Source organism: Nomascus leucogenys, chromosome 18 (assembly GCF_006542625.1).
Source record: "Nomascus leucogenys isolate Asia chromosome 18, Asia_NLE_v1, whole genome shotgun sequence".
Lineage (NCBI taxonomy): Eukaryota > Metazoa > Chordata > Mammalia > Primates > Hylobatidae > Nomascus > Nomascus leucogenys.
The window spans coordinates 64,092,726-64,117,858 of NC_044398.1; the positions used below are offsets into that span (position 1 = coordinate 64,092,726).

General features: G+C 33.2%; 1 protein-coding gene across 1 annotated transcript in view; it reads right to left on the bottom strand.

Moving 5' to 3' along the window:
* Positions 1-16,377, bottom strand: part of LOC100607259 (N-deacetylase and N-sulfotransferase 4) — a 274,548-nt gene extending 258,171 nt beyond the window's left edge. Inside the window, exon 1 of the mRNA XM_030798085.1 lies at positions 15,945-16,377. The gene's annotated coding sequence lies outside the window, so the exon portion shown is untranslated. The remainder of the gene's footprint in view (positions 1-15,944) is intronic.
* Positions 16,378-25,133: the final 8,756 nt, after the last annotated feature.

Sequence of the window (25,133 nt, forward strand, 5' to 3'; positions counted from 1 at the left end):
AAATATATCTTGAATCTGAACATATCTTAACGATTCCCATGGCTATCACCTCCGTACAAATTAGCCTTATTTCTCCACTGGACTATTGAAATTTCTTTCTAATTGATCTCTGCCTAAGCCCTTGCTCCACATTATTTTTTTTCTAATACATTGACCAGGGTTCTCATTTTACAATGTAATTAAGGTTATGTCTCTCCTCTGATCAACTCCCACCAAAAAAATAGGCCCTAATTTTACTTAGAGTAACCGCCAAATTCACAGAGTGGTCCACACAGTTCTACCAAGTATCCTACTACATCTTCACTACTAGGCCTCTCTATATTCTCCAAACATGCTGTGTTCTTTATATATGTACTTCTAGGTTTCTGGACTTCTTGTTTCTTCTTCCCTAGAATACTTGTGAACCAGATATAAACATGGCATATGTCCTTATTTCTTTTAATCTTCTATTCAAATGTAATACCCTCAGTATAGCTGCTTCCAGTTTCCCGGTGCAAAATTGCAAGCTCCCTCCTTACACTTCCTAAAACCTCCTTGGTTGTGTGTCTAATACTAACAATCTATAACACCATATACATAATATTACGTTTCTTCTTGTCTATCACTCCAATTAAAATGCAAACTCTTTGAAGCTGGAATATTATTCTGTTCTGTACCTTTTATTCCTAGTTCCTATATCTCTCTTTACAAAGGAGTAGCAAGAAATTGGATTGAAAAGGTAGGTAGGTAATAGAAGATAAAAAGGTCTTACTCAAATTCCAGAGAGTTTAAATTTGCTTAAAATTGGACAACTATTGAAATACTTCAATGTGAAGACTGACATGGTAAACATTGCCTTTTAGAAAGTTGTCTTTTGAGGAACTAAGAGGGTGGATTAAAGCCAGCAGGTAGGAGACCCGTTAATAATTAGTTACAATAGTCCAGAGGAAGACTTAAAAATGAAAATATGGATTAAAAAGAATATGCAAAGTATATTTGGAAAGTAAAAGACTCACAGTCACCAATTCAATATTAAAGAATAACAAAGTTGGAGGATAGATACTAACAAACTTCAAGGTTCAAGATTTATTATAAAGCTATAGTAATCAAGACACTGTGGTGTAAATGAAAGAACAGACCGGAATAGTGATCGCAAAAATAAACTCACAAAAATAGTGTCAATTAATTTTTTTCTTTTTCTTTTTAATTTTTTAATCAGGTTCCCCCTCTGTCACCCAGGCTGGAGTGCAGTGGCGTGATCACAGCATGGCTAACTGTAGCTTAGCCCTCCTGGGATCAAGTGATCTTCCCACCACAGCCTTCTGCATAGCTAGGATCACAAGCATGTGCCACCACACCTGGCTAATTTTTTTTATATATATATATTTTGTAGAGATATTTTGTGGTCTCACTATGTTACCTAGGCTGGTCTTGAATTCCTGGGCCTCAAGCAGTCCTTCCACATTGGGTCCCAAAATGCTGGGATTACAGGCATGAGCCACCATGCCCAGATGTCAAGTGATCTTTGACAAAAGAACAAAGGTAATGCAATGCAGAAAGGATAGCCTTTTCAATAAACCCTACTGCTACAACAGAACATCCACACGCAGAAACAGTTATTTACACACAGACTTTACAACCTTTTTAATAATTAACTCAAGTGAATTATAGACTATTTGTAGATATAAATTTATTAAAATGTAAATGTAAAATACATAACTATAAGACTCTTAGAAGATCATATAGGAGAAAATCTAGATGACCTTGATTTTGGTGATAATTTTTTTTACTCAACACAAAAGGAACAAGCCACAAAAGAAAGAATTGATAAGTTTAACATAATTAAAGTAATAAACTTTTGCTCGGTGGCAGACACTCTGAAGAAAAAGATGACAGGCTACAAACTGGGAGAAAATATTTGCAATAGCCATATCTGATAAAGAACTGTTTTCCAAAATATACAAAGAACTCTTAAAATTCCATAGTAGAAAAACAACCCATTCAAAAATGGGAAATAAAAAACCTAAAGAGATACCTCCTTAAAGAAAAAATACAAATGGCCAGTTAGCATATGAGAAGATGGTACACATCATATGGCACTGGGGAGTTACAAATTAAAGTATCAATGAGACGCCAGTACACACCTTTTAGAATGGGTAAAATCTAAAACAATGACAACACTAAATGCTGGGGAGGACATAGAGCAACAGGTACTTTCATTCATTGCTGGTAGGAATGAAAAATGATACAGGCACTTTGCAAGACAATTTGGCAGTTTCTTACAAAGCTAAACATAGTCATATTATCCAGCAGTCATGATCCTTGGCATTTACTCAATGAGTTAAAAAATTTACATTCACACAAAAATTTGCACACAGATGTTTTATTGCAGCTTTATTTATAGATGCCAAGGCTTGGAAGCTACCAAAATGTCCATCAACAAGTGAATGAATAAATAAGCTTTGGTACATCTGTACGGTGAAATATCATTCAGCTCTAAAAATAAATGATCTATCAAGCCACAGAAATACATGGATGAACATAGAATGCATATTAGTAAGTGAAATAATCTAATCAGAAAATGTTATATACTATATAATTCCATTTATATGAAATTCTGGAAAAGGCAAAACTATAGAGTGAGTGAAAGGATCGGTGGTTATCACAGGTTTGGGAGCAGGGAGAGAGGGCTGAATAGGTGGAACACAGGTGATATTTAGGGTAGTGAAGTTTTCTATTTAATACTATGAAAATTAATACATAATTAAAAAGTAATGACAATACAACATTTGTTGAAACCTATAGGATATAAAACACCAAGTGTGTGCCGTGATGTAATCTATGGACTTGGGGTGATAATGACATGTCAATACTGGTTTCTTGATTGTAGGAGATGGTGGTGGGAAAAGTTATACATAGGGAAATATGGAAAGTCTTTGTACTTTCTGCTCAATTTCTGCTGGGAATCTTAAACTGCTCTAAAAAGTTAAGTCTATTCAAAAAAAGAGCAGGCTGTTTCATGACATTTATATATAACTTTCTAGCTCTTATAAATCTGTAGCCCTATGTGGGCTACTATTACACATGCACAGTAGGATACACTTAAGAAGCACAGTTTAAGAGCCACAATACTTTATTTAAAAGGAATTCTGTCCTTCAAGTATATTTCCTTAATAACATTAAATAGTCTGATTCATAAGACAAAATGACACTTCTAAAATATCTGTTTCTCTACTCTTCAATTTCCCTGCACCCCAAAGCAGGGAGGATTTCTGGAAATCCTCTCATTACAATACTTCGTTTCTGCCAAATGCTTCACTCCCTTTTTTTTTCCCTCCTGCTCTGCCCTCCTTTCTTTAAGTTCCTATTGTATTGATAATTAACCTCACATTCAGAAAGCAAGATGCCCTTATCTTTAAGGGGAAGTAAAAAGGGTGGAAGGTTATGCTGTTTGTCAAAGAGACAAGGTCGTGAATATTTTCATATGAATTATTTTTGTCCCATCACATAAGAAATAGAAGTGTCATGATTTGGTGACTGATTGGATGTAGAGGAAAAAAAAAATCACCCAAAGACTTCAGGCTTTCACAGTCATTCACTTAATATTGATTGAATGCTCTCTAACAGCCAGATGCACTATCCATCTGACAAACACTATCTTTACTCTTCAAAAGCAGTAGAAGTTTATTCTGTGACATATTCTATGACATAAAAAGGCAATTGCAATAAGACATGATAAGTGTAATAGTGGGGAAGATACAAAGTTAGTTAGAAGTAGAGAAGTGTGAGGAGAAAATGAGTAAATTATATCGTTTTTGAAATGTCTGTGAAATATCAAAAAGGAAATGTCCACTAGTTTGCTGAATAATAGAAATGGAATTTAAATTCTTTGCAGGAAGTGTAAGTTAAAGCATAGAAAAAAAAACCTAATACTGAGTGAGAACACTAAGGAACAGGGTGCATGGTAAGATGATAAAGGCTTGCCACAAAAATCTTAGGAAATAACACTAAATAAATGGTGTTGGTGGAAGAGGGTAGTAGAAGTTGTACGTAAATAATATAAAAATAAATATCTGTGATAAAAACTGAATACTATTTATGAGTCAAGAAATACAACACTAAATTGATCTTGAATTTGTCAATCAAGAGAATACTGGTGGTGGTATTAAAGCAGTCCAGTGGTATAGTGAAGTCAAGTAAAAGGTTAAAGTGAGTTGAAAACAAAGTGGTGGTGAAGAAGCTGAGAATAGTTTGAAGAAAAAGAAAAGGAATCGAAAGAGTTAGTAGGAATACAAAACTTTCTGTCATGAGGAATATATGCTTATTAGCAAGTGAGAACTCTGTAAGCGATATGAGATTTCAGAGAGAGTGGAGATTCCCATGGACTGATGTCATTAGGAGATGGGTTGGAGAGGGATGTAAATTGTTTTAGTCATTAAAAAATGAGAGGATTTAGATTTTGAGGAGAAAAGAGAGATTTGAAAAAGAAGAGAAAACACAAATCTGTGACAAGTCAGGGGAGTGACATGATCAACTTTGTCCTTAATATTACAATGGAGTGTTTATTTTCTGCACTTTTCTGTACACTTAAGTTAAATCAACTTATAGCCAGCAGCAATAAAATGATTATCATCAACTGATAATTGCTTTGTTTTAGCTCAGTAATCATTATTTAAAACCATTATTATATTTAGTATTGATTTGCATCCTTGCTAATTGCCTCAGAAAACAATCATGGAAGCAGTTATCCATGAAACATAAAATGCTCATTTGACCCTTGTATTCTTACAGGCAAAAAAACTATAAGATACAGAGACGAGTGAATGAAACCAGAATGTAGAAATTTGCCACCTGACTTATGCATAAAGGAGAGAGAAAAATAATTTTGCCTAATATTTAACATTAAAGTTTAATTTCAAGAAATCACAAAAGAAGTTATTAAATATCAATAACAGTAATCAAATTTTCCATTTTTTAATGTAAATTTAATGCTACTAATAGTATTGCAATTATATTCAGAAGTTACATTAATATCCATAGTCTCTTAGAAGCTATATTTGTAATATTTTAATTATTCTGCTTCTGAATTTAGGTAAGCAGTCACTTCCATCGTCATAAATGGAATTTGCCTGCATCAGATGTAACAAAATACTACTATCTCTTAAAATTCATGTCAATAGTCACTTCTATACCATACACCTCTGACTTCCTTTTTTTTTTTTTTTTTTTTTTTTTTTTTTTTGAGGCGGAGTTAGGCTCTTGTCAGCCAGGCTGGAGTGCAATGGTGTGGTCTCAGTTCATTGCAACCTCCACCTCCCAGGTTCAAGCGGTTCTTTTGCCTCAGCCTCCTGAGTAGCTGGAATTACAGGTGCCTGCCACCACGCCCTGCTAATTTTTGTATTTTTAGTATAGACGGGATTTCACCATGTTGGCAGGCTGGTCTTGAACTCTTGACCTCAGGTGATCCACCCGCCTGAGCCTCCCAAAGTCCTGGGATTACAAATGTGAGGCACTGCTCCCAGCCCCACTGACTTCCTTATCTAGAGACACTTACAGTAAATACATTAATGCTGTCCAAAAATTTGGATCATTTTTGGGTGATATAACAAGAGTCTATTATCTAGTTTACAGAAAGATCTAGCAAGATGTTTTTCATTATGTTACCTTTCTATCAAGAAATTATCTATGTGACATTCTGACTTTGTGCTGCTGGTGATGGAAAATAAACTCTAAATTGTCACTTTAATTCTATAATACAAAAAGCTATAAATTTTAATTATCAAAATTATTATTCAGAGAACTCAAGGGATGAATGAATGAATAATTTAATGCCCAAAGAAGTGAAGTGACCAGTCCACTGTTCAACAGCTAATATGAACCCACATTTTTAAATTAATTATAAATCTCTTCTTTCATTGCCACTGCTCTATATTGGCACCTTAAATATCATGAAGTAAAATTTTAATTGCTGTGCTCAAGACTTATAAAGAATCTTACTGAAATAGGAAATACTGGTATTTTCTTCTGATTATTTTCTAACTATATATTTAATAAACCCTACAGTTATGATTTCCATCTTTTATTTACTTCAGAGTTCTTAATTTTGTGCAACACACAAAATGATTGGATTATTCTTTATTATAAGAGGCATATTCCATTCAATTTCACTGGTAAACCTGCTATTTTTAATTTAATTTCCTTCCATTTTATATTATTTTGTCATTTAGATATTAACAAATAAAATGCCAACTTGGCCATAAACCAGAAATAACGTGGATAGTAACATGTAAATATATCCTGTATAGGATATTATTCTCCTACCAAAAACTAATCCAGGTTACACAATTCTCAAACATCAGAAAAGCATGATAAAAACTCAAGAGAAGAGATCTGGAGTGATTTCACATATTCTGCTACTTGTCGGAGAAAACCTAGATGACCTTGATTTTAATTTTAATACTTGATGACTGGCATCTACAATTATCACAATAGTTACTTACGGATCCTTTAAAAGAATACTAGACATTGTACCAAAATAATTCACTTAGCAAACTGGTTTGGTGGAAAATACTGGGAGATTTAGAAATGTGAAATATTGTGTTTATATTCAAAATATATTTTGGGGAAACAAAGAATAGGAGTGAAAGTGGTCTTGTTTTACATGTGGAAACCATGAGATCAATTTAAAATTTATCAGCACATTTGCGGCAAAACTTAGAATCTAGTTTATATCTTTTTACTTTCAGCCTAGGTTAACATTAGTAATTAGTAATTTAAAGTATCTTATTATGTTTTCCAAACTGCTTTTGTGAAAGAAATTACTACTGCCTTGAGTAGGAGACAGATGGTGGCCAGGAAGGTTTCTTGTGTTTACACTGTGTCACTATAAGGGGTGTGGATAAAGACTTTGGAATAAATACTCTCTTCATCTACCTCTCAGCTCTAGCAGTTGGTCAGAAGACCAACTAGGAAACATTTGCATTTGTTTTTATTCTATCCAGTTCTAGTTTCTGAATCTTTGTCTTTGTCCTCTTCAAATTCCATGTTTCTGCTTACTCCAGCGTGACAGAAAATAGAGGAAAACTATTTGGCCCCTTTATCAAACATTTTTTTCTCTGGGATATAGTATGTTTTCCTGAAAATTTTTGAACGTTTAGTTAATTTTCAAGATCGTGATAAATTACATTAAAATGTTGGTGAATGAAATTTGATCCTTTAAGTTAGATTCAATGTTATTAATATTAAAATATATGATCAACGATACAGTTGAAACAGTAGAAAAAGGTGACTTAGATCATTATCTCCAAGTGAGAAAGATTGGGAGCAGTCAATACTAATCACTCAGGGGTTACTTTAAATCAGTACAAAATGTGGCATTGCAGGACAAAGTCAGAGTACTGACACATGTAATCAAAACTTGATACTATTAATTTAAAATCTCTCATGTTTCCCACTGTGTACTAGAAACTTCGGACTTATTGTTACATTTAGCTGTCTCAGCAAGTCTATGAATTATTATTACCCCATCCCAGATCATGAAGCTGAAGCAAAGAAGAGTTAGCATTTTCAAGGTTATATCATGAGTCAGGGCAAAGCAAGGCTTGGAATCCTGATCTGGTGGAAACCAAGGTTAACTAACACCTGCCTTCCAATATGTCACAACATTATCTCATCTTTAATTCACATTTGTTTACATGAAGGCTTCTACAAAAAGGCATCATAATTAAGTCAATCAATCTCTGCATTCCTTAAAATTTAGAAGTTTATGGAAAGCAAAAGTATTTTTCTTATTCATTCCTCTAATGTTGACATGTTATCTTTCTTGGACTGTCTCAAAAGAATATTAAAATAATATGTTTACATTCAAAAATAAACTTTCACTTAAGAAATGTATTATTTCATTTCCTTTATAAAATGGTACATCTTGTAAATAATTCTATTATGAAAATTTGCTTTTTTACTCTAGGGCATATCCAGAGTAATACATTTCCACTATGTAATTTTACCCAATGGTTATTTACTTGAATTATGTTGACCAGTCTTCCAGCCAACTGCTAGAGCTGGATTTAGGTGGGCAAACTGCTCATTCTAAAACCTTTGTCCATACTTCTTAGAGTGACACAACGAAAAACAACAAGAAACCTTGGTAGCCAGCATTTATTTTCTATGCAAGGCAGAAATTCCTTCCACAAAAGTCTTCTGGACAAGTAGCATTCCAGCCTGTGTTTGTTGCTTTGACTGAATAGAATCTCACTGATTTTTAGGAAGTATTGTTTGACCTGACATTGCACAGAAACAACTTCCGTACCTTTCGTAGCTTAGTCTGCTAGTGTCACATAACATAAAACAAATTCCTTTTGCATAAAAAAGTATCCAATATATAAAGATAACTATACTGCTCCCTTTTAGCTTTTTTCCTTTAATTAGCACTGTGTTTTTCAACTGTTACTCATATAGCATAGTTGCCAGATGTCTTCTCACATTTTACATTTATCAAGCCCTTATTATCTATTGATTATTGGTCAAGCACTCTCTAAGCGTTTCTGCCATCAAAAAGCTTTTGGATAAATGGGGAGCACTGACACACACACAGCAATTACATCATAAGGTAATAAGTGCCCTGATGGAACTGTCTGGGGTAGGGCAAAAATATCTGGTTTACCATGGGGGAAGAGGAAGGTCATAGAAGACTGCTATTAACATGAGGCATCAGGAAACTGAGAATGATGAACAGGCCAAATAATGTCAGACTTGTATTAAATAGGATCACAGATAACTGTTTCCTGGATGTTGACACTATGGTTCTGTTAATGCATTCTAAGTTTGTATTAGCATTGTATTGGTGTCATCAAACTTTTGGTTCTTGTTAAATTTGAGGTAATTGTATAATTGGAGAAATTTTTTAAAAAAGAAACAGTCATCTCTTGTCATAAGGATTGGTTCCTGGACCCCCAAACCCTCCAGGACCAAAATCCAGAGATACTGAAACCTCTATATAAAATCGCATAGTATTTGCATGTAGCCTATACACATCCTCCTGTATAATCTAGCTCATTTCTAGATTACTTATGATACCTAATACAATGTGAATGATATGTACATAGTTGTTATACTGTATTATTTAGAGAGTAATGACAGGAAAAAATGCCTGCACATGTTTAGTACAGAAACAATCATCTATTTTTTAAATATTTTTCATTTTCAGTTAGTTGAATTCACAGATGGACCCATGAATACTAAGAATTACATCGATCTTGATTTCATTATGTTAGGCCCATCATTCCAGCCAATTGGGTGATGTTTTGGAATATTGGTTCTTACCCCCACCAATTTGGGAGAATGAGATAGGCAGCCAGCTCCTCTGCTACGTAAGTTTTAGTAATAGCACTGAGACCAGGCACAGTGGCTCATGCCTATAATCCTAGCACTTTGAGGCAGGAGGGTAGCTTGAGGCCAGAAATTCAAGGCCAGCCTGGGCAACATGGTGACACCCCATCTTTACAAAAAATACGAATAATAAAATTATCTGGGTGAGGTTGTGTGCAACTATAGTCCCAGCTTCTTGAGAGGCTGATGTGGAAGGATTGCTTGAGCCCAGGAGTTTGAGGTTGCAGTATGCTATGACTGCTCCACTGCCTCCAGCCTGGGTGCCAGACAGTGCAAGAGCCTATCTATGAATAAAATTAAAGAAGGAAATAAATAGCATTGAATTTCAGTCTATGAGAAAAAAATTTAAAAACCAGTAATTTGAGATAATTTACACACATAATATTTTTTAATACTTAGAAATATAAAGAAGTAAAGGTGAGACTTCTATTTTCTAAAACTGATTAGTTTTTCTACTTTCCAGAGGAAGTGACACTAAATAGTGTGCCATATCTTAAATTCTCCCAAACAACTTCACAGACCTGAGGAGGATAATCAATAGACAGAGTCAAAATTCAGCTTGTCAGCTTGCACATTACAAGAAATTGGTACTCCTCATCACATTTTTCTACAAGATAAAATAATGTTACTCAATTTGACATCTATATTTTATATGGATTTACTGAGTTTCTGCCTTATCAGAAAGGCATTTCCTGACCAGTCCTATCACTTTCACATACAGCTTTTAATGTGCCACCTTGACTTATCTTTAGAGCACTCACAGGCACTACTATGGGGTCTTTATTTATTTACTGTCAGTTTTCTACCATGAGAATATAAGCCTCCTGAGAGCTATTTTGTTCAGCCTAGTAACTTGCATGGTGCCTGACACATATTAAAAATAATAGAAAATAATATTTATTATCCTTATTTTTATGAACATTATTGAGCAAAAGTAAAAAAGCTATTTTTTTTCTGTCTAAGGTGAAAAATATGTCCAGACAGATAGAGTAATTTAAGTACTGAATTGAGTTCAACCTCGATTGATCAATTTTAGCATTATTTCTATGGTTATCAAGAAAATGTCCTGTTTCAAGGAAAGAAATTTCAAAAACTGTGTTATCAAGAACCATAATACTTTAGATAAGTTGGTAGTATAATTTATTGATTGTGTTTTATTTTATTTATTACAGTACCTGGAATCTCAATTGAATTGACATAACTATTAGTGAAAGATTGATTGAGAAACCAAATTTAAATTCTGATTCTAATTATTCACTTGCACTTTAGAGTAATGAATAGAATTAGGACTGTTACATGCATTCACAGGAGCATATGTATCTCTGCATCTGTTACCTTTCCTTGCATTAATCTTTAGTGATGTTGTATTTATTTCTGATGTTTAAATGATTGTTATGTAGGCATGAAAGACTATTCAGTACATCAAGAAGAAGAACAACTCTTTTGAGATGTCTGATGAACTATGACAAATTCTGTGGATCAGCAGTCTACAATTGAATTTCTGATTCAGGAATGGAATCAAGCCAAAGCATCTAAATGTGTGAAATCACTTTCCCTTCTCTCTTTTTCTTCCACTATCATGGCAGTTGGCCTTTGGGTTGCTTATGAATGTTAATATCCTTAAACTACTAGATATAAGAATGATTCAGGGGATTTAAAATTTCTAAGGAATAATTATTTACATTATTGTCATTTTATTTTTTACCACTAAGGTGCATCTGCTATATGGAAAAGATGTGACTGATATTAAAAAAGGAGTGTTGGAAAAAAAAGATTTCCACTTAAATAATTTAGTAAATTAAATGGAAATTTATAGGTGGAAGAACAGCCCCTATGTTAAAGTCGACATCACTATTTCTCTGAAATAAATCTCCCACCCTATTTTACTTTTCCTCTATTGCTTATTGCAGTTTAATGCACTCTTTCTCTTCATTTTCCCCACTTACTCTGTGTTCAAACCAGGTTATTAGATTAATAATTGCCACAATACTAAAGATGAGTGATTTGCTTTCCAATTATGCAAGAGAGCATGTAAGTTGAAGTGGCAAAAATGAATGGAAATAAAGGAAGGAGGGAAAAAGGGAGGAAGAAAAGAAAAAAGACAAGAGGAAGGTCGGAAAGCAAGAAGGAAGAAGAAAGGAAAGAAGGAAAAGGGAAAGAAGGAAGGAAGGAAGGAAGGAAGGAAGGAAGGAAGGAAGGAAGGAAGGAAGGAAGGAAAAAGTGGTAAAATAAGTGGAGAAGAGAGAAAAGAATAAAGAAAAAGAATAGAAAAAGAAAGGAAGGGAAGGGAAATAAGAAAAATGAGTAAAAGAAAGAGAAGAAAGGAGCAAATACAAGGAGATTAAGGAAGCATTTCTCCATTTACTTTTTACTTGAATATAGTGAACCTGGCCAAGCTAACTTTCAACTTCTACGTAGTTATACTTGACGATGCATTCCATTAAGGACTTTTAAAAAGGAGGTTAAATATTTGAAATAAATCACAACATAAGTTCAATTGATGGTGGAATTTTCAAAATAGAGAAATTCCTCTAATTTGGGAACAAACGAAGCATGTGGCCGCACATAAAACTCATGTGTTTATTAGCTTGCTAAAAGTTGCTTTCTTCATTGAACTCTTCAAATATTTGAAGTAATAATTTCTAAACAGAGTACAAATCGGATTTAGTACAGAAGTCCCAATTCTATAATTCACTAGAGTCATCACTTTTGTTTCTCAACAAAAGTCTCACTTCTGTTTTCTGAGTACAATATCAAATTATATTCTCAAGCATTCAGACATAGTCAGTTTTAACCTTTTTTCTCAGATTTTTCAAAATTTCAACTAATTAAACATAACTATTTATTTAGTGTTAATGAAGTATATTATCTCTTTTAAAAGATATATCTAAAACAGCCTATGTATGTAAATGACCTCAAAGGGTCACTTGCAAACCATTATTTAGCCTGTCATATGTAGTCTATTTTATTGAAACCTATTTCATGGCATGAATTTTCTGAATACTGATGGATATAGACAAACTATAACAATGCAAAGAAAATAAATACATTAAGTTATATCAACAAACATGTTTACCTATTGGAATGAAGAGTAATTTACTATTCACATTTCAAAAAAATATTTTTGCCTTGAAATGCCTGAGGCTACTGATTAATTTGGAATTCATTTTCAGACTATTTTAGCTTTTGAGGAAATCTGTTTTCAATTCAATATTATTTCTGAAAGAAATTTTAGATTTGTCACCTCTAGAAAGTGATAGTTTTCCTTAGAAAACTGAGATAAAGAAAGCTTGGAAATAGAACTATATCTATTAGAAATAACTGTATATATGTGTACACATTCTGCATTGCAAATAACACCTCTAACTTCGTAAGCTTGCTGAAAATAACTTTTAAAAATAGTGCATTTAACACCCTGCATAACAGCATAGCTGAAAGTTTCCTGAAGTGTTAAAGAAATGGCTGGCTAGATGTTTTATCATGATGGCTAAAGGCGGTAGCATTGTGTCTGACACCTGACCCATTTATCTCACTTCAGAAACTTCAAATAAATCAACAGACAACATGGTTTCTCTTTTTCCTAGTTATTTGGGGGTACGTAATGAGAGTTTACCTTTTGTTTGTTGTCTACCTTCAGAAGATATATGCTACAACAGTATTTAGTATGTGTATCTTTACTTTAAATTTTACTAGGCCAGGTATTTTAATAAAACCTTCACATTTCTTTGTTTTGGCATGTATCCATATGTGTCATTTCTGATCTCTCTGCCTCTCCAAGATCATGGTTAGATGATGCATCTCACCGTTATTTCTTTTTCTTTTCCTGAGAATAAACTATATTTTATAGGAGTTTCTGGTAGGCTTATTTGCATTTTTTCAACAGAGCAACTTTTAAAAAAGAAGAAACCTTTGTTAGTTTAAAATTTAGTTCTACTTAGAAAATATATTTGTTCTTTAAATATCCCACAGTTTGTACTGGAGAAAAAAAATAACACTTCAGGTTAGACTCTAAACATAATGCATTATCAATGAATTTTAGCCCAGAAAGAATTAGCCTTCTGGGTGCACAGCTTCTCTGTCTTGGCTTCCAGCCAGGGCTGATATTCTAGCTTTATTTTATGTTTCCCCAGCTGCTTTCTAAATCTGGGGAGGCAGCACCAGCCAGAATCTTCTAGTTTGAACACAGTATGCTAAATGCTTCTCTCTTCTCCCTTAATAGTTGCTTGTAAATGATGCACACAAAGTTTGATCTTTGGATTTTATTTCCAAAAGCCCCTTTTTGACTCAAACAGAAAGTACAAGGGGATCATATGAACATTTAACCTATTGGGGAAAACTGTTTTACTGGGTTAGAAACATTTATTTAGTACCTTTAAGAACTAATGTTAGTACTGAGATTGAATTAAGTTTATTTTAAATCCAAATATAGAATGCTTTTCTTTGGGAGAAGAATAGGTATAACAGTTTTAATTTCAAATAAAAAATGAAAGATCATTATTTTCCTGAGGTGAACATAAGCTTGAGCATATATTTCTATTTTGATTATCAATTATAGAAGTTCAAAATTATGACTTAATATATTTATATATAAAAATAGTCCCCATATACTACCTTTTGATGTTTAGGATAATATATTTAAAATGACACATTTCTTAAATAATAAGCCTATCTTGGAGAAAACAAAATGTAATTTATGTATATTTGCATTTTTATTTATTATTTATATATATTTGCATTAATCAATTTAAAAAATTCAAATTTTCATGAGGTTTTACCTTCCTTTTATTTAAAAATAATGCCTGAGTTTCTAAATTGGATCTAAGCGTGATTTTCATGTTATATTAGTAACTCATACATATTATAACTTTTTCAAAGGATTTTTATGTATCAGTCTTAGTGGTGACCAGGTGCCATTCAGATAGAGTTAAAAGGCCCATTCTGCTTAGTATTCAATTTCTAAAAATCTTCCCAATTAGCTTATTATGAGATGTCTATCAACGTAAACATTGTTTAATATTGATCATCATAATGTATTGTCACAGGATTTATTTTTTAAAATGTCAACAATAATAGTAGGCTTAACTTCCAATTTATATACTGAGATAAATGTAAATGGCAAGTATATTTTGCTTATTAATTAGTTTTTTATGAATTCCAGTTGAAAACTTAGACTGTTGTAGTCAGTGGACTTTATATTCTTTACATAAACTTGCTACTCACACACACATACACACACACGCACACACATGCACACAAATGACCAGCACAGAACCTATGTGACACCAGGATATAGCTAACTGGCATAATTTTAATAGAGTAGACTAAATTATTCTTTTGATATGAAAAAAAAATCCTTTACATCATTGTGGGAAAATTCATTGCTTCCTAGTTTTGGGGAAATTCAACCAATTACAATAACTTCCGTCTTTATCAATTTCCTCTTGGGGCAGAAACCTCACAGGATTTTAACCATGTTGTTGGTGAGAAAGTGGAAAACTAAAATCATTCTGAGAGTTACAGAAACACATCAATATCTTGGTATGCAATTTATGTTAATGCATTTATGAAACTGTGCAAATGAAAAATATTCTGATAAAAGGCACCATGAAAACAAGCAAAGGTGAGTTTGAAAGAGACATGATAAAACATAAACTTAAAACTTTCTAAAGCTGTATGAGAACTCACAGTATAACTTATCATAATAAACAAAACATATAATCACTTAAAAAAACTATGACAGGAATTCTGAAGAATATAGTATTTTATTAATCAGGACAAATTGTAAGAAAAATAAGGTTTAATTTTCCTTATTTAGCTTTTGCAAAAAAAGATATTGAAAAGAATGAGTAAAACCATATTCCAATAACATTTCTTGTTTTCCAACTTATTCTGTGCTTGAGGAAATTGGAGGTTACCATAAAGCTTTCTGTCCTCCTAGGAAACTATGCTTAGGGCATATGACATATATTGTTCTAAGAATTTATTTTTCTTTTCTAACAGGAGGTAGGAGGAAAACACCTATTTCTTTATAAGCAATTTATGACTGTATCATACAATTTCACATGTCTGACAGCTGTTTCTCTAAAGCAGACCATTAGTACAGGGCATGCTTATAAATCTCAGGTCCAAAGAAGAGGAGTTCCCATCTTCGGTAATTTGAATGCCATGTTTTCAGTAACACTTATTAGGGAAACACTTATAACCCTACAGTTAACTTTGGATGTTGAGTTTGTAAAATTGATGCTTTTAATATGAAAAGGCTAAAATTGTTATCAAATAAGATATTTCCTATGCAAATGTTCCGGCAACTGTTTAAATTTTATCAAGTTGTATCTCTTTTCTTTTAGGTAGGACTGTATTTTCTATTTACGTGCAAATATAACTTCTATAAAGCATGATGACAGGTAAGCACACACATGCAGAAAAGGGAGATTGAATCTGGTTTTAAAATATTATCTGCTTCTACATAAATCTTTCACAAATAAAACTTTATTGTGTTCGACTTGTTTACATAGCTAAGCAATGCATATTCATTTATGAAACACGCCTCGATTTCAGCAAATTAAGCAGTAACTTACCTAGAGAAGCATTTCAATATTTTGTCTTTTTCTAACTTGAATTTATCCCGTGTTAGAACATGAGATATCCAGTATTCAGGTTCACTTGGCTCCAGGTTAATTAGAAGGAGCTTTCAGTTCATGCAATCTGCCTCAACAATATTCCAGGAGCACTCTCTAGCTCCAGTCTTAGTGTCTGAACTCTTCCAGCAGAGTCCTTTCATTTATACACACATTGTCCTTTTCAAAACAAGCAGCCAGCTGGAATGATTCAAACCTCTGTTCAGCACACCGTTAAAATGCAGCTTCCTTCTTGGACACGAGAATTACACCAGGGAGCAGACCGAGTACAGCAAAAAGGCTGTGAGAACTATTTAATCACCGGAATACTAGCTGCTCCTGCTCTGCTGTTGCTAGTGCTGCTGTGCCTCTTGTTTAGCTGCAGTCGGTCTTTCCCTCCCTCCCTCTCTCTCATATCTCCAGAACCATAAAGGCAGCTTTGCCGGATTATGATTGGCAGAAACAGCCAATTCCTTCAGCTAATCATCCTCAAGACTTTCAAGGACCTGGAGCTGTTGTGATGTCATCCAGTCAGTGGGATGTTACACATGAATACATTCCAACAGAAGCTAATTCAGCGATGGGCTGCATTCCTCTCACACCGCGGTGATTGATTAGATGCTCCTTGAAGATTTGCATAATTATTTCCTATGAAATTTGAGGATATAATTCCACTTTGCGGCTATGACACTGTGCCACGAGATTCTATTGGACAGAATAAGAAAAGTTCAAGACAGGATTTTCTGCTGTAAATGTGTGCCAGTTAAACACACAAATTACAAACTCAACAAAAGCCAACAATGAGCAATAGGAAACTCGGACAAGTATTAGTAAGCTACATAGTCCTGAAGTTAATAATAGCATTTTAGACCATGATAAATGTTAGAAGAAAAGAAAGAGTATATGTGTGTGTAAATTTATTGGGTGCATTGTTTTAGTAATTAAGGTAAATTACTGGATTATTATGGAAAAGTTCTTTTCTATGTCTCTTTTCTTCTTTTTAACTTGGCAATATAAGTTAAAATACATACCTGCTCTTTGTTTTCTATTAATTCATGTAAACACATAAAGATACTATCAAGTACGAGGATCACGAGGTCAGGAGATCGAGACCATCCTGGCTAACACGGTGAAACCCCGTCTCTACTAAAAATACAAAAAATTAGCCAGGCGAGGTGGCGGGCGCCTGTAGTCCCAGCTACTCAGGAGGCTGAGGCAAGAGAATGGCGTGAACCCCGGGGGCGGAGCCTGCAGTGAGCCAAGATCGCGCCACTGCACTCCAGCCTGGGCGACAGCAAGACTCCGTCTCAAAAAAAAAAAACAAAAAAAAAGATACTATCAAGTACTTTTATGTACATTATGTAAAGTTCTTTAAACTTATTCATTAGGATATATGCAAAAGTAAAAGTAAAGTGCTTTCAGGTGCTTCCCCTCATTCCAGACTACATGATTCCCTGGGCTTTTCTTGCTTTAGTAGATCCCTTAGTGTCTACCATTTAATTTAGTGGAACAAAATATGCTAATGAGAATTTGGTTCAACACCCCTAATAGGCTGCAGAACAGAGCTACAAGCTTTTCTCAACTGCAAGCCCTCCTCAGGTATATGGGTGTCTTTGGTTGTACGTAGTAGTTCCACTTGAAATACTGGTGTGGTTTCAATGAAATCCTCTATAAGACTGGAAGGTAAGGGTAGGAGGGAGTCCTTCAAAACTCAGCATTTATTGATGATGCAGTCTTTCAGAAGAATAATTTTAATGCATCCAGGATTACTAGTGTTATTATACTGCACAAGGTTTTGAGGGTTAGCAAGCCATAGACATATGCTATACAGACGATAGGGAAAAACAAAACTAGCAAGTTAGAAGAAATATTTACCAGTTATTCATAAGCAGTAAATACAACTTAGTAACTCATAGGTCATGTATCAGTTAGTTTTTCAGGTGCAGAGGCTAAAATATATTAAAGAAAAAAATTATATTTTAAAAATAATTAAAGAGTTCAGGTACTTCTTACTACCTTTTAAAACATTTGGAAGGCAAAGATGCATTAAAATCAAGTCAGAATTTTCAGAGTGATACACATCAAAATTCAAAATGGATAAATAAACTTCAGTTAAATATTTCAAAAATGTCATAATAAAATAATTATTACTAGAGTAGCATCATGGGAAACACTAACAGTTGATAAATAACATAAAATATATAAATTGTAAAAGCCAATTGAAGATTCTTATGCTGTATGTAGTTTGGCTTACTAATAATGCCTTCTTCTTTATTCAAGTTGGGTGATTATTTTTAAGTCTTAACTTTAGAAAAATATTTAAATGAAAAACTATTATAAATGCTCAACATCTTTATATTATTGACATAGTTCTATTTCACAACTCAAGAATGCCACTTTATCAGAGTATTTGCAGTTATTGGAACTAAATGGCAACACAGTGATCTGAAGATAAAACCCATCACATTAAAACATGGAGCAGGGTTTATATCCTCAGCTCTGGTGATAAACTAGAGCTGATATCCATTGATGATTACAAGTGAAAAATGTTGATCAACTTCTTCTCCAGCGTTAAACTATAAACAATGTTTTAAGCTGAAGAAGTAACTACTTTCACAATGTAAAAGTGCTATATAAAATATTAATAGAAGATATTCTTATTAAAGGTAAAATTCTTTTAAATATTTGTGAAACATGAACTTTGATATTCAAAAAATCCAGGGATGAGTAATTAAAATTCACTTTAGGGAAAAAATACCCAACTTTACTCTCCTTGCCTCATTTTTCATTCAGAAATATACTAAGTACTGAAGGCAGAGGGTCCCACCATATACATATGTATAAATCAATGGAAACCCACCAAAAAGTGCTTTCTTTTCTATTCCTGGGGAAAACTAGAGAAATTCACAACACTCACACTAAAACAAAACAAAATAATCTTCAGTATTTTGAATATTTTTCTTATAATTTTCTTTGTATATTGTATTCGCAAATGACTAAAACAAACGTATTTGTGAATTTGTAATCTTTTATCATTTTCTCATCTGTCATGTTGGGAAAATGAAATAAATGACCTTGGACATTTCTGGGAAGAAATGTAATACACAAGAGAGAAAAGAGGAAATAGTTACTTGCTCAAAGTGTTTTAATTTTTTAAATCATTTAACTGTGTTCCACAATTTACAGGGCTTGCACCTAAATATCAAAATGTAGCATCAATTCAGTTCGTTTTCGACAATACACGCAATGCAAAGCATTTACCCAATTGCTTATAGTTGACTTTTAAGAAGAAAGTGGATGCTTTTATGTTTCTTTAAGCACTCTATAAAGTATAATATAATTGTTCCTTTATCTATTAAGCTATAGGTCCAGACTTTTATTAAGACCTCAATGGATCTTTTAAAAATTGAATTGAACTTGTTAAACGAATAAACTTTTAGAGCTCCACATATTTTTATTCAGTTGCTCTCTTGATTCAGCAAAAGTTAAAGCAATATTTGCCCACTACAAAACCTTTTCATTCAACTGAATTTATCTCTGAATTTACCTTTTAAATTTTCAGTGGCGTTTCCTTGGAAGTTCAAAAAATGTGTATGTGTTATATGCATTATTTGGAAATTTTAAAAGTGAAAAACATTGAAAACATTATATAATATACACTTATATATCTAAGAACATAATATACTTTAAATTTAATTTATAAATACATATATATACACTTTGTTCTTTATAATACACACATATATCTTCGTATACACTTACTCAATAGAAAAAAAAAGATGTTTATTTTAAAAGGAAGATCTTTTTTTGTTTGTATGACAAATCTTTATTACAGTGAAAATGAGAGGGTAGTAATATCTACTAATAAAAATCTTAGAGGGCCGGGCGCGGTGGCTCACGCTTGTAATCCCAGCACTTTGGGAGGCCGAGGCGGGCGGATCACGAGGTCAGGAGATCGAGACCACGGTGAAACCCCGTCTCTACTAAAAATACAAAAAAATTAGCCGTGCGTGGTGGCGGGCGCCTGTAGTCCCAGCTACTCGGAGAGGCTGAGGCAGGAGAATGGCGTGAACCCGGGAGGCGGAGCTTGCAGTGAGCCGAGATCGTGCCACTGCACTCCAGCCTGGGCAACAGAGCCAGACTCCATCTCAAAAAAAAAAAAAAAAAAAAAAAAATCTTAGAAAACATCAAAAAAACTCAGTAAACTTAACAATTTCAAAAATTTTCATCATTTTCTTTCTCATTAACTTTGTTCTGCTAATTGCTACTAATGGTAAGTTTTAAATGTTTGCCTCTAAAATAAATAAAAGTTTGCACAGAAAATACTAAAACAAAATTCCAAATACTTCATAATTTCTGCTTTTTAAAAAATTATTCACATGCATATACAGGCTATAAACAGAAGATATTTAGATCTTTAAATGTACATTTTTATTCAATTCAAGTTTCATCTTTTTTGTTACTTTTACAGCAAAAATAATTTTGAATGAACACAACCAACTAAATTTATAGTTCTCATAATTTTGATTGAATGCATCTAATTTAACTTACAGTCTTCACTACTAAAACTTACAGACAGAAGATTCTATTACCACACTACCACTTTCTGTCTATATCCTTTTCTTGTAATTTTATTTTTTAACATGAGCAACTATCCTGTTGTCCCAACACGAAAGGCTATAACTCTTTTTTAAAAGAAAAAGCATGAATAAAAGAAACTTCTGTGTTCAAAGTTTATGCCTTCAGGGAGCAGGGGAAGCCTCTAATTGGGCTGTGAGTGACTAATACAAAAACTTTTTATTAAGAGAAAAAATCTTCTGCTAGCAATTATTAGGGTAAGAACTTATGTGAGAAAGAAGGTGCATAAAGTCAATTTTTCTTCAATGGTACCATAATTTCTGATAAAAAAAATCGTAAGTGCCAAATAGCATTATGTGGATAACAAGCACCCCAGTCACAGACTTGGATGTTATCTTATTACACATCTGGATCTCTTGTTAACAAGTTATTAGAAAAAGGGAAAAAAAATAGGAAGGGCAGGTTGGAAGAAAGAATCTTTTTGCCAGTATCACTGTAGTGCATTGTTGTAGCAAGAGAGAAATCAGCATGTTAATGCTTCAAATAAATCCTTTGAAGATGCAAAACTTGAAAGGCCAAGTGAGGGAACAAACAGACTTAACAGCCCAATTCCAATTTGGCAGACAACTACTTAAAGGAACACGATTTTTCATAAATAGCAGTTGTTGGCCAAAACACTATTGCATCACAAGAAATTTTGTTGTCACTAAAATGTTAGCACTCAAGTGAGAAACCCAGGATGAGGTGGGGGAGGACAGTAAAAATTAAATTTATGATTTTTCCATGGTCTGATCTTTGTTATGAGAATTTTCAGTGAATTTCTCTTTTAGAGGGTACAACAAAGGTAAAGAGAGTTCATAAAGTGCATTAATTAGGCCCCAACTCCAGCGGAAGTGTCTCATCTGAGTAGGATCTTTAAATACCTTATAGGGGTTGTAAGTTTTATCTACAATAGGCAGTTTCAGTTTGTTTCTTTCTTTGTTTCTCTTTTCTTTGGAATTTTCATTTGCCAAATTTTATTAGGGTTTGATGGTGATTTCCTTTTGACTTATGCCTTACAAGTCATTTTACATTCTCTAATCTGAAGTCCTAAATGTTCAAAGTGAGAAAGCTACTTGCAGACCAGAATCATAGCATCACAGTGATAAGTTTGATAAAACCCTTTTTGTCATATAGGGTATTTTCTTTCATCTGTTACCAAATTTTTTGTATCTTAAATATCCCAATATCATTTATTTTCCGCCTGCTCCAGACCTTCAGGGAAAGACATCTCATTTATGAACTATTTGGCTAATGCTCTGATCAGCATGGGAAATCTTAATTTTTTACTAAGCCTCAGTAAATCAGTTTCTGTCCTGTTAGCTTCAATGCCTCACTGTAAATTATCGTCACTGGGGTAATTCACTAGATGCTGTCACTCTTTCTCCTATTTGGTTTAAGCCGTGTGTGTGTGTGTGTGTGTGTGTGTGTGTGTGTGTGTGTTGGGGGATCATGTTGAGATGGTAAGTTGTGAGCAAGTAGTATAAGAACATGAGATGTTCTAAAGCAAGTCAACAATGGCTGAAAGTCTCCTTAAGCTTGAGAAGCAATACTTGTGAATTCTAATGACCAGAGTCATGCTGTATTCCAAGACCTGTAAACCCAGTGTTGCCCTCTGTAACCAGCTAACAATTGGGTATACAGCATTATATTGCTATCATTGCCTGATTTGTAGGCACACATGTAATGCTAGCAATGAAGTCTTCATTCTTTGAGGACAGAGATCATCTCTTTTTTTTTTTTTTTTTTTTTTTTTTTGAGGCTTATATCCTTAATACTTGGAGCAGTACCGTGGCATAAAATAGTTACTGACATTTAAAAAAATAAATTTATGAATGAATGAACGAATGATGGCAACCCAAAGCTAGAAAATAGGGAACCAGAAATTAACATTTCTCATATAAATATATTTTCAATGAAACTGTTGCACCAGTTCTGTATGTCACAATAGAAACAACAATTCATTTCAAAAGGAAGATGCAAACATGCATTATAAAGCAATTTTCCCCATGGATAAGAAAACCCAGATTAGTTTTCCTCTTTAGAATCCATGTCATTTAATCTTCCTAATATAATTCATGAATACAAATATTTTAGTAAAAATATTGTCATATATTTTAAAGAATTTAAAATATTTTATACATTACTGTAATTTGGTTTGCATTTATAGAATCAGAAGAATGGCACTGTAAATTCTAAGTATTCCTTTATGTAAAATGATTTGTTTGTCTTCCATATTAAGTATAATTTTATTTTAAAACTTTAATTGGTGTTTCCCTTTTCTGAAAAGGAATTATCATAAATGAGATGATATGAAGTAAATGAAAATATAGTACTCTGAAAACAGATATTTTACAAAAGAAAGCCAAACAAATAATTAAATATAATGTAAAATAAATAAAGTAAAATGAATTCTGATACTCTAAACCTACTATATAATAAAACAATGATGAATTTGTTTGCCAGCTCAGCTGTTTATACCTGTTAGAGGGTGGGAAAGAGCAAAGTAATTAAATTAAGAGGAAAGAAAAATCATGTAATGAACACAGGAGAGTATGAAAGAATATACTTATCACCCTGCTAAAATATTCAATATTTTACAATATTCCCATAGAGGGCAATATTGTATAAAAGATGGTGAACCGAGAATCTGCCAATTCATCTCTGTTGATATGCTTTAAAGAAAACTGCTGTTACCATAAATTTGGAGCTCCGCTTCCCCTCAAACTCTAACTAAACTAATATATAAACTGATGCACACAAAAACATAACACAGAGTCTCATCAAAGGCAAAGAAAATTAATTTGGTATCCTAATTACTGGTAGATTACTTGAGTGAATAGCCTCCAGTTTCACCTTTAATTTGATTTAATCACTGCATCTCAGATCTCAGATAGCAGATTGAATTCTACTATATAACTTATATCTATAATACACACATGTACATATATATACACAATACCGTTTAGTTTATTTGAAATATTAATAAGGTAGTGCCTTCTTCAGTGCCTGGAAAGTAAAGGTAAACTGCAGGTAACATATAAAGTGAGGCAAATTTTGTAAAATCGAAGTCTTATCAATGATTCAAATATAACTATAAGGATCTAACCATAGAATAGGCTGGGCCATGGAGAATGCAAAATTATACTTAGCTATATCTCTCAAATTTATTTTTATTATAAAATCATCATGCGCTCATCTACCTTCCTTATTTAAATACACTCCTTTACCTTCCCCTCTTGTAACTCAAAAATAGGTTGCTTCACTGTAAACCCCTTCCTCTCAAAGACGCTAAGTATATTAGAACTTGAAACATTTGCTCTTAAATGACCTTCGTAATAACTGCTATTTTGCATTTAGCATATACTGAAAGAAAAGACATTGTGCATTCTGTAGTATCCTTAAAACATATATTATCTTAAACATTCAATTATCTACAGATTTTAATACACATAGTGATATGGGATACATGGAATTATGAAGCATACTATAACATTCTACCTGTCTGCTATGCCACAGATGCAATTCTACCTTCAGAGAGATGAGTCTCCTCAGTTCCCTTGTTACGAGATGTCCTATACAAGGTGATTATGACTATATCCTAGAAAATTATTTTAAGGCTAATGTAAATAAATGAAAATTAATACAACTATAAGCCAGATTTAGTCATAAGAAATATAAATCTAGTCCTTTTATTTAGGACATACAATTTGTACCTGAATATTAAATCAAACTAGAGTAAACTGTTTAGTTCAAATTAAATTATGTGAATCTTTAAAATAACGTTAATTAATTACTTGTCAAGTACAACTTCTCAAGTCTAAATAATTAATATTCTTCAATCTGCCAAAGTAACTATGGTAATCAAGCAATTCTTGTGTGTGTTTGCAATTAAACAAGAGGTACATTTAGAACAATCTGGTTTCTTGAAATCCCTATCTCAAATTTCCAGATTACTTTGAAAGGAGTTATTCTTCCAGCATAAAGCACTACTTGGCCTGTCCTTTCATGACCACTGCTAGGATGATGAAGGGAAAAAGGCTATTTGTTGAACCTGATACTCTCAGTCACAGTTGATAGCAGAGGTTTATTCCAATGTACTTGCTTTCATAATACATTCAATACTAACATTATGTAATCGTCAACTCATTTTTAAAATCTCCAGAGTTTTCAAAAGATGTTCTCATAGATTATTTGATTTGAGTGTCACAATGATCCTATTATTAGTTATTGCAGTATTATATCTGCATTGTATAGGTTAGAACACTGAGACACAAGTAGCAAACCCGGGATCAGCAACAGGACTCACTAACCCTTAGCCCTGTGGTCTTTCCACTATACCAAACAGTCGTCTGAATGAATGTCCCTGGAGAATGCCCCTTTTCATTACTCTGTAAGCAGAGTGGCCTTTCAGGTGGCCATTCAAAACCCTGTGCTTTATAATCCACTTGGTAATATATAGTTAAAACAGGAGTTATGCTTTTAACCTTTCTATATGGCAAGTTACCAATAATTTGGTAGCATTTAAATTCT